Genomic DNA, 7744 nt, shown 5'->3' with positions numbered 1-7744 from the left:
TTTATATATACCTTGTGTTTTCTAATCCTGCTAAATTCAAATACAAGTTCTAGGGGCTCCTAGAGATTTCTTAGTATTTTCTCTGCAGATGATCATTTCATCTACATATAAAGATTTTACTTCTACCTTGCCAATCCTATCCTAACTGTGTCATTTTATTGCCAGGCTATTTTGGTTTGGGCCTATGTTTCAAAGTTTAATGGACAGATGAAGAGTAAGCATATCTGCCTTTGTTCCCCACCTTAAGGAGAAGGCATTGTATCTTTTCCATTTATATAAGGCGTTTTTGCTGAAAGCATGGAGTACACGGCTTATCTGTTGAGAAGGTTCTGTTCTCCTTCTAGGCTCCTGATAGCTTTTACCATGAACAGCTGTAGAATTTAGTCCAATACTTTTTCTCCAACTACTGACAAGATCATATGGCTTTTTCCTTTCCTCTGTTAAAATGTTATTTATGGGTGTGGATCTTCCAATGTTGAACCAACACTGACATCCCTATAATAAAACCACTTTCTACATACTGCCAGATCTGACTTCTAATAGTTTGTTTGTTAAAAATATTTTTTATCTATGTTCATACTTCTTTCTTCTATCATCTTTATCCAGTTTTAGTATTAGCACAATGTTGATTTCCTAAAATGATGGGAGAAGTGTTCCTTCTTTCTTCTGCTTTTAATTTTTGATATAATTTATCAGTTAAAATGTATATGAGCCTGCTGTTGTCATATAGGTAGGTTTGCAAGCTAGGAATATACTTCCTTTAATAGGTGCTATTCAAATTTTATACTTCCTCCAGAATCAGTTTCATTAATTTGTCTTCCGAGGTACTTCTTAGAAGTTGTCAAATTTATTTCAAAAAGATTTTTATAATATGCTTTCTATATCCTTTTAAATTCTGTAAAATCTGTGGTAATGTCCTCTAAATTTTGATATTGTAATTTTAAAAATGTATAATTGATATTGTGTAACAGGAAGAAAATGTCTAAAGGAGTTGGGGAAGTGGGAGGGGTAGTGGAAAGGAAAGAAGGGAAAAGAAAAAATATGACAAAAGAAAAAAATGGAAACAATGTCTTTGCAAATAGGGAAGGGTGGAAAGGCTGAAGGGAGGGCAGGGGAAGGGGAAAAAATAAGAACCAAGATATAACATGTAAAGGTACAAAATACCAATGATGAATGTAACTGTATTTTATACCTAAAATGTACCAATAAACTTAATGGAATAAAAAAGAAGATGCAGAAACAACTCCAGATACACTCAGCCACCTCATCTTCATTCGACAAAGGAGCCAAACACCCTCACTGGAGGAAAGATAACCTCTTTAATAAATGGTGCTGGAAAAATTGGTGTTCAACTTGCCAAAGATTAAAACTAGACCTATATCTCTCACTGTGCCTAAACTAAAATCAAAATGAATTAAAGATATAAATATTAGAACAGATACACTGCACCAGCTGGAACAAAGGTTCAGTAGAACTCTTGAAGACACTGGTGTAGGAAAAGATTTTATGAACAAAACCTCAGTTGGCTGTTAACTAGCACAAACAATCAACAAGTGGGATCTCTTCTTATTAAAAAGCTTCTGCACAGCAAGAGAAATCACCAACAGAGTGTAGAGACAACCCACAATGTGGGAAAAAATTTTCACCTGCTCTTCCTCAGACAAAGATCTACTATCTAGAATCTATAAAGAACTTAAAAAAAATCAGACCTCCCAAATTTAAAGACCCAATCCAAAAATGGGCATGTGAAATGAACGGACATTCTCAGACAAAGAAGTAGAAATAGCAAATAAACATATGAAAAAATGTTCAACATCACTGGTCATTGGAGAGATGCAAATGAAAACAACACTGAGATTCCACCTCACCCCAGAAAGAATGGCTGCTATCATGAAATCAACCAATAACAAATGCTGGCAGGGCTATGAGGAGAGAGGAACCCTGCTCCACTGCTGGTAAGAGTGTAGACTGGTGCAAGCACTGTGGAAATCAGTATGGAGATACCTCAAAGAACTAGGATTGGAAGTCCCATGTGACCCACATATTCCCCTGCTGAGTACCTTCCTCAAAGAATTAAAAGAATCATACCACAGTGATATATGTGTACCCATGTTCACAGCAGCACAATTTATAATAGCTAAAACTTGGAAGCAGCCCAATTGCCCATCAACTGAAGACTGGATAAAGAAATTGTGGGGTTTTTAAAAATAAAATGGAGTACTACTCAGCCATAAAAATGAGAAATTAGAGACATTTATAGCTAAATGGAGGCATATTGAGGCAGTACTTTTAAGTGAAATAAATAGGACACACATGTGTCAATTCCCAATAGTTTCTGTAGTGTAAGAAACTGAAAGTATAAATAAGGACTAAAAGGTATAATAGATAATGTGAAGTAGGAAGAAAAGGGCCAAAGGGGAAGGAGAAGTGGGTGGGGTAAGGGAATGGAATTAATATGAGAAAATGAAAAAATGGTAACAAAGCCTTTGTAAATAGGGAAGGGTGGAGGGGTTGAAGGGAGAGCAGGGGAATGGGGAAAAATAAGAACCAAGAGAGATTATGTAAAGGTGCCTAAAATGTACCAATAAAATTAATTATAAATAAAAAAATAAATAAAATGTACAATTAGCTGGTTGTTAGTATTATAAAAAATGATGTGCAGTTATCACAATTACCAGATCATTTTTATTTCCCCACGGAGAATTTATGCTCATTAGCAGTCAACTCCTACTCCCCCCCGACCAGATCCTAGGAACTGCAAATGTCCTTTCCGTTTCTCTTATTTGCCTATACTTGCTACTTCAAAATAATTATTCAATGTTTATGTCCCTTGCGTCTGACTTCTTTCACTTATCATGTTTTATCTATTTTGAAGTATAACTTGTATTCAGTCTATCTTTGTGTGTGTGTGTGTGTGTGTGTGTGTGTGTGTGTGTGTGTGTGGTACTGGAGATTCAACTCAGAGCTTCCTGCAGGCTAGAAAAGAGTTCCACCACTGAGCTGTATCACCAACCCTCTTTTATTTTTTGAGACAGGATCTCACCAAATTGCTTAGGCTGGCCTCTAACTTATCATCCTCTTGCCTCAGCCTCTTGAGTAGTTGGGATTCCAGATGTGGTCCATCATGTCTATCTACTCTATTTTTTATTACCAAATAATATTCGGTGGTGTGGATATACTACATTTTGTTCATCTATTCATTAGTTGATGGAAATTTGAATTGTTTATTCTTTTTGTCTACTGTGAATAATGCTGCTATGAAAATTCCTGTACTAGTATTTGTAGGGACATGTGTTTTCATTTCTCTTCAGTATATACCTAGGGGCAAAATTCCTGGGTCATAGGGTAGTTCCATGCTTAAATTGTGAGAAATTCTCAAAATGTATTCCAAAGAAGCTGCATCATTTCACATTCCCACCAGAAATTTATGAGCATTCTAATTTCTCCAAATTCTCATCAACTTCTCTTTTGTTTTAGCTATACAAGTGCAGGTGAAGTTGAATCGTAGTGGAGATTTGCTTTTTATTTCCCTGTTAAACATCCTTCTCAGTGCTTGTTCAGTTTGTATATCTTCAGGGAAATATCTGTTCAGATCCTGTGCCTATTTTAACATTTAGATATTCATATTTTTATTTTTGACTTATACAAGTCATTTGTATATTTTGGATACTAAATCCTTATCTAGCATACAATTTACAAATATTTCTTCCATTATATCTTCCAATATTGTCTTTTGTTTTATGTGCTTTTATGGAATATAAATTTTCAATTTAATGAAGTCATCTAAATTACAAATTTTGTATTGCTTGTATTTTCCTTGTCATATCTAAGAAACTATTGTCTAATCCAAGGTTTCAAAAATTGGCCTCTATATTTGCTCCCAAATTGTAGTTCTATGCTTTATTTTTTGGTTCCTGGTCCATTTTGATTAATATTTACAAAGAATATGAGGAAGGGATCCAAATTCATTCTTTCCAAATGGATATCTAATTATCCCAACATCAGTTTTTGAACAAACTGTTTTCACCCAAGAAATTGGTACCTTGAGTGAATATTAAATAACTATAGATACATGAACTTACTTCTGTAATTTACTTTATATTTTATTGATCTCTATCTTTATCATATGCCATTAGTACATAGTTTATTTATTGCAGATTTGTTTTAGGTTTTGAAATTGAGAAATGTGTGCCTTCAACTTTGTTCTTCCTCATAAAGGTAAGTCTGAGATAAGAGCTTCTAGCTGGCAAGACGCATCTAATCAGGCTCTGTGACTCCTTGCACTTCAGGCGTTCAATCCTGGCTTTAGCTCCACTGCACCAAAGGCCTAACTCAACTCCTCCCTCTGCCACTGCGAGGCCCCCAGGAGCAGCTAGCCTGGGGCCGCCATGCATGTTTCAGTTGCCAGTGACCTTCAAGTATGTGGCCATGTACTTCTCAAGGGAAGAGTGGGAATGTCTCAGTCCCAAGCAGAGGGCCCTCTACCAGAATGTGATGGTGGACAATTTCAGGAGCCTGGTAGCACTAGGATTTTGTGGCCCCAAACCAGACCTTGTCTCTCTCTGAGCAGTGGGATAAGCTCTGGGTTGAGGACTGTGAGAAGACTGAGCTTCAGGAAGCACAGAGTGTCCTCTGCCCAGGGCAAGGAGGCCGGTGGACTGCAAGAGACACTGCCTACAGCTGGCTTGAGCTCACGAGAAAGTCCACCTTCAGGGAAGAGACTCAAACACCACCCCCACAAGTTATATGCAGTTTCCCAGAGCTGCTTCAGGGAAGAGAGCAGATGAGCCTGTGGCTCTGCAGGCCCAGGTGTGTGGTGAGTCCTTCGGGCAGCAGCCAGGCCTTGAGGAACAGCTCAAGGGCAGCAGCAGGAGCACAGGTGTTCATCTGTGGCACATGTGGGAAGGTGTTGAGCTGCCACAGCCGGATGGCCACCCACCTGGCCCACTCAGGTGCCAGGTCTTTCGCCTGCTTTGAGTGTGACCAGACCTTTCACTGGGTCTTGAACCTCCTGCTCCACCAGAGGAACCACACAAGTGAGAAGCCCTTCTGCTGTGAGCTGTGCGGACCGGCCTTCAGCCTGAAGGACTGTCTGGTGCAGCACTGGAAGGTGCACATGGGGCACCGGCCCTGTGAGTGTGGTGTCTGTGGCAAGGCCTTTAAACAGAAATCTAACCTTCTGGGCCACCCGCTGGTGCACGCAGATGAGAGACCTTTCCACTGTGCTGTCTGAAGCAAGGACTTCCACACTAAGAACCTCAGCCACCACCAGCAAATCCACAGGGGTGAGAAGCCCTATACCTGCTCTGAGTGTGGGAAGGCCTTCAGGTGGCCCAAGGGCTTCAGGATCCATCAGAGGCTGCACCTGACCACGAGGGTCTATGAGTGCGAGCATTGTGAGAAGGGCATTTGCCACCTGGGTTTCTTCATTCAGCACCAGAGGACCCATGGGCACAGCGAAATGTAGAGGTGCCTGGGTCCAGCAGTGCTGTGTCGTGACTAAAAGTTGGGCCATGGGGATGGATTGGTCCAACAGTCCCTCTCCAGCCTGGAAGAGGCCTTCTTGGTCCTTGATGAAGGATCCTAGTTAGCAAGACAGACTCCATATTGCTGCTGAACGACCCACCTGCCTGCCCGTTAGATGAACTCAAAAGGAGGAAGTTTAGAAACCTCCTCCCCTTCAAGAGGGTCTCTTAGAAACAACAATTAATCAACTATTGTTTTACAAATGTTCTAACAACAGGATGTTCCGCTTCTGTACCTTTTGCTTGCTTTGCTAGTTCTATCCCATAGGGAGGCCTATAAACTGCTGGCCTCAAAGGTATATAAAATATGTTAATCTCTCCCAATCGGAGCTCGAGTGCGATGCTTGGCTCAGGCCCAGGCCGGTAACAAACTCCTGTGTAGATTTAATATCGGTCTCTGGTTGGTTCTCTCTCACTGGGTGTAACACTTGAAGCAACCTTTCAGAGCTTCCTGAATCCCCCAAGTTTATCAGAAAAACTGCTGTCAGGGGAAGGAGATCTGGAGCCACAGTGCTGTTTCCCAGGTGCCCAGGGCCCAAGATGGCCTGAGGCTGTGCAGCCCTGGGAGAGTGGACTGAGAAGTTCCTGGTATTTTGCCCCCTCCAGCACCCATGGCTCTCTGACCAGGAACCAAACCCCTCCCTGAGGGTCACTCCTGTGCACTTTAACTTCCTTTCCTGACTCTTTCTCCCATCTGTCTTCCATCTGGCCTAAGCAGGGCAGCTTTGACTTGCACAGAAGCAACAACTTTCTGCAACCTTCACAGAGGGGACTTTGAAATGAACACCTTTGTAATGCTGCAACCCCTAAAGGATTGTGGAAAGACCTGGATTCATAGTCAAGGTCTTGATAGCGTACTGTGTGTGTGGGGAAAGGATCTTGTATGTGCAGGACAGCCACGAGTTTCTTAAAGCTACATCCTCAGGGGGCTGTTCTCTGCTTTCTCAAACTGAAACTGACTCTCAGGTGGTGTGTCTTTGGTAAAATGGCATTGCATCTTCTATTTACTTGTGCTTAACTAGATTGTTATTGGGAAGGTTGTCCTCAGGGTTGGGTGGGGAGCCCCATGGGGCATCTGGATAGCCCTTTTGCTTTGGGCTCAGACCTCTGTCCCAGGGTAGAGCTGTCAGAGTGCTGGTAGCTAAAGCCTCTGCCTCTGGGTATGTGGGCAAGGACAAGACACCAGCCCTGCTTTCTCATGAGGCAATGAGCCATGTAGATGCTGCCAACCTGGGACTGTTCAGCTCAGCCCTGGGCCCTTCTGCTTTTAGGGACCTTCAGTTAATAGGGCCCCTTTGGTCCAGCACTACCACATGTTGTAGGCTCTACTTGGCACTGGGTGGCAGGAGGTGGTGGGAGTTGGTTGGATCTTAGAACAGTATACAGTGGCTGTGTTCACCCCAGGGCATTTTCTGGGAAAGAGGTGAACTCTTTTTCCCAGCTTGGGATGTCACTGCTGATCCAGCCAAAAACACAAGTCTGCCATGCAGAACTCTTGGGCACTCCTGTATTCTAGAGGTGATCAAGGGCTGAAGCACTTGCTCTATCTCAGGTTATGTGAATAGCTTATGAAGGATTTTGCTTTGGCTTTTTAAGGATTCTGGTTAGCAAGGGCACATGGAATTACAAATGCGTTTCTAGGAAATAGGGTGAAGAAGTTCAGCCTGTCAAGATGTGCTGAGTCAGACCCCATGAGAGATGCTACCAAATGCCCTTCCCTAGTAAACCAGAGGCACAGAGTCAGGGTGGGGCTGGGGGTGACCCTGATTTGAATAAACCAGCTATAAGAAGGCATTTTTGAGACAATCTTGGAAATTTGAACAGGACCTGAGGGTTAGGGAATTTGTGATGATACGGCTATTATTATCGAGTCCTTATTGAGACAAATTCTGACTTCTTTATGGGGGAAATGACACAGTGTCTTGAGATTTGCCTTAAAATTGTAATAAAAAGGAAAAGGAAATAGGGGGTAAGTTTGACTGTTCTGGTTCTGTTGTACTTCTGTATGGGTTTAAAGAACAGGTTGAAAAATTCCACCAGAAAACACAGGCAGGAACTATTTTGATAGAAATTATGTTGACATTACAGGTCAATTTTTAAAAAATTATGTCTTCTAATCCATGAAAATGGGATATCCTTCCATTTACTTATGTCTTTAATTTATTTTAACAAGTTTTTTTTGCAGTTTTCCATGTAAAAATTATGCACTTCTCAAGTAT

General features: G+C 41.4%; 1 pseudogene; it reads left to right on the top strand.

Moving 5' to 3' along the window:
- The first annotated feature begins 4268 nt into the window (after positions 1-4268).
- Positions 4269-5467, top strand: LOC101709029 (zinc finger protein 707-like; annotated as a pseudogene).
- Positions 5468-7744: the final 2277 nt, after the last annotated feature.

This window comes from Heterocephalus glaber, unplaced genomic scaffold (genome assembly GCF_053883595.1).
Source record: "Heterocephalus glaber isolate CG9 unplaced genomic scaffold, H.glaber_assembly_v1.0 deba00001546, whole genome shotgun sequence".
In the NCBI taxonomy this organism is placed as follows: Eukaryota; Metazoa; Chordata; class Mammalia; order Rodentia; family Bathyergidae; genus Heterocephalus; species Heterocephalus glaber.
Note: the sequence above shows the minus strand (reverse complement) of the source record. Positions and strands in the feature narration are given on the sequence as shown.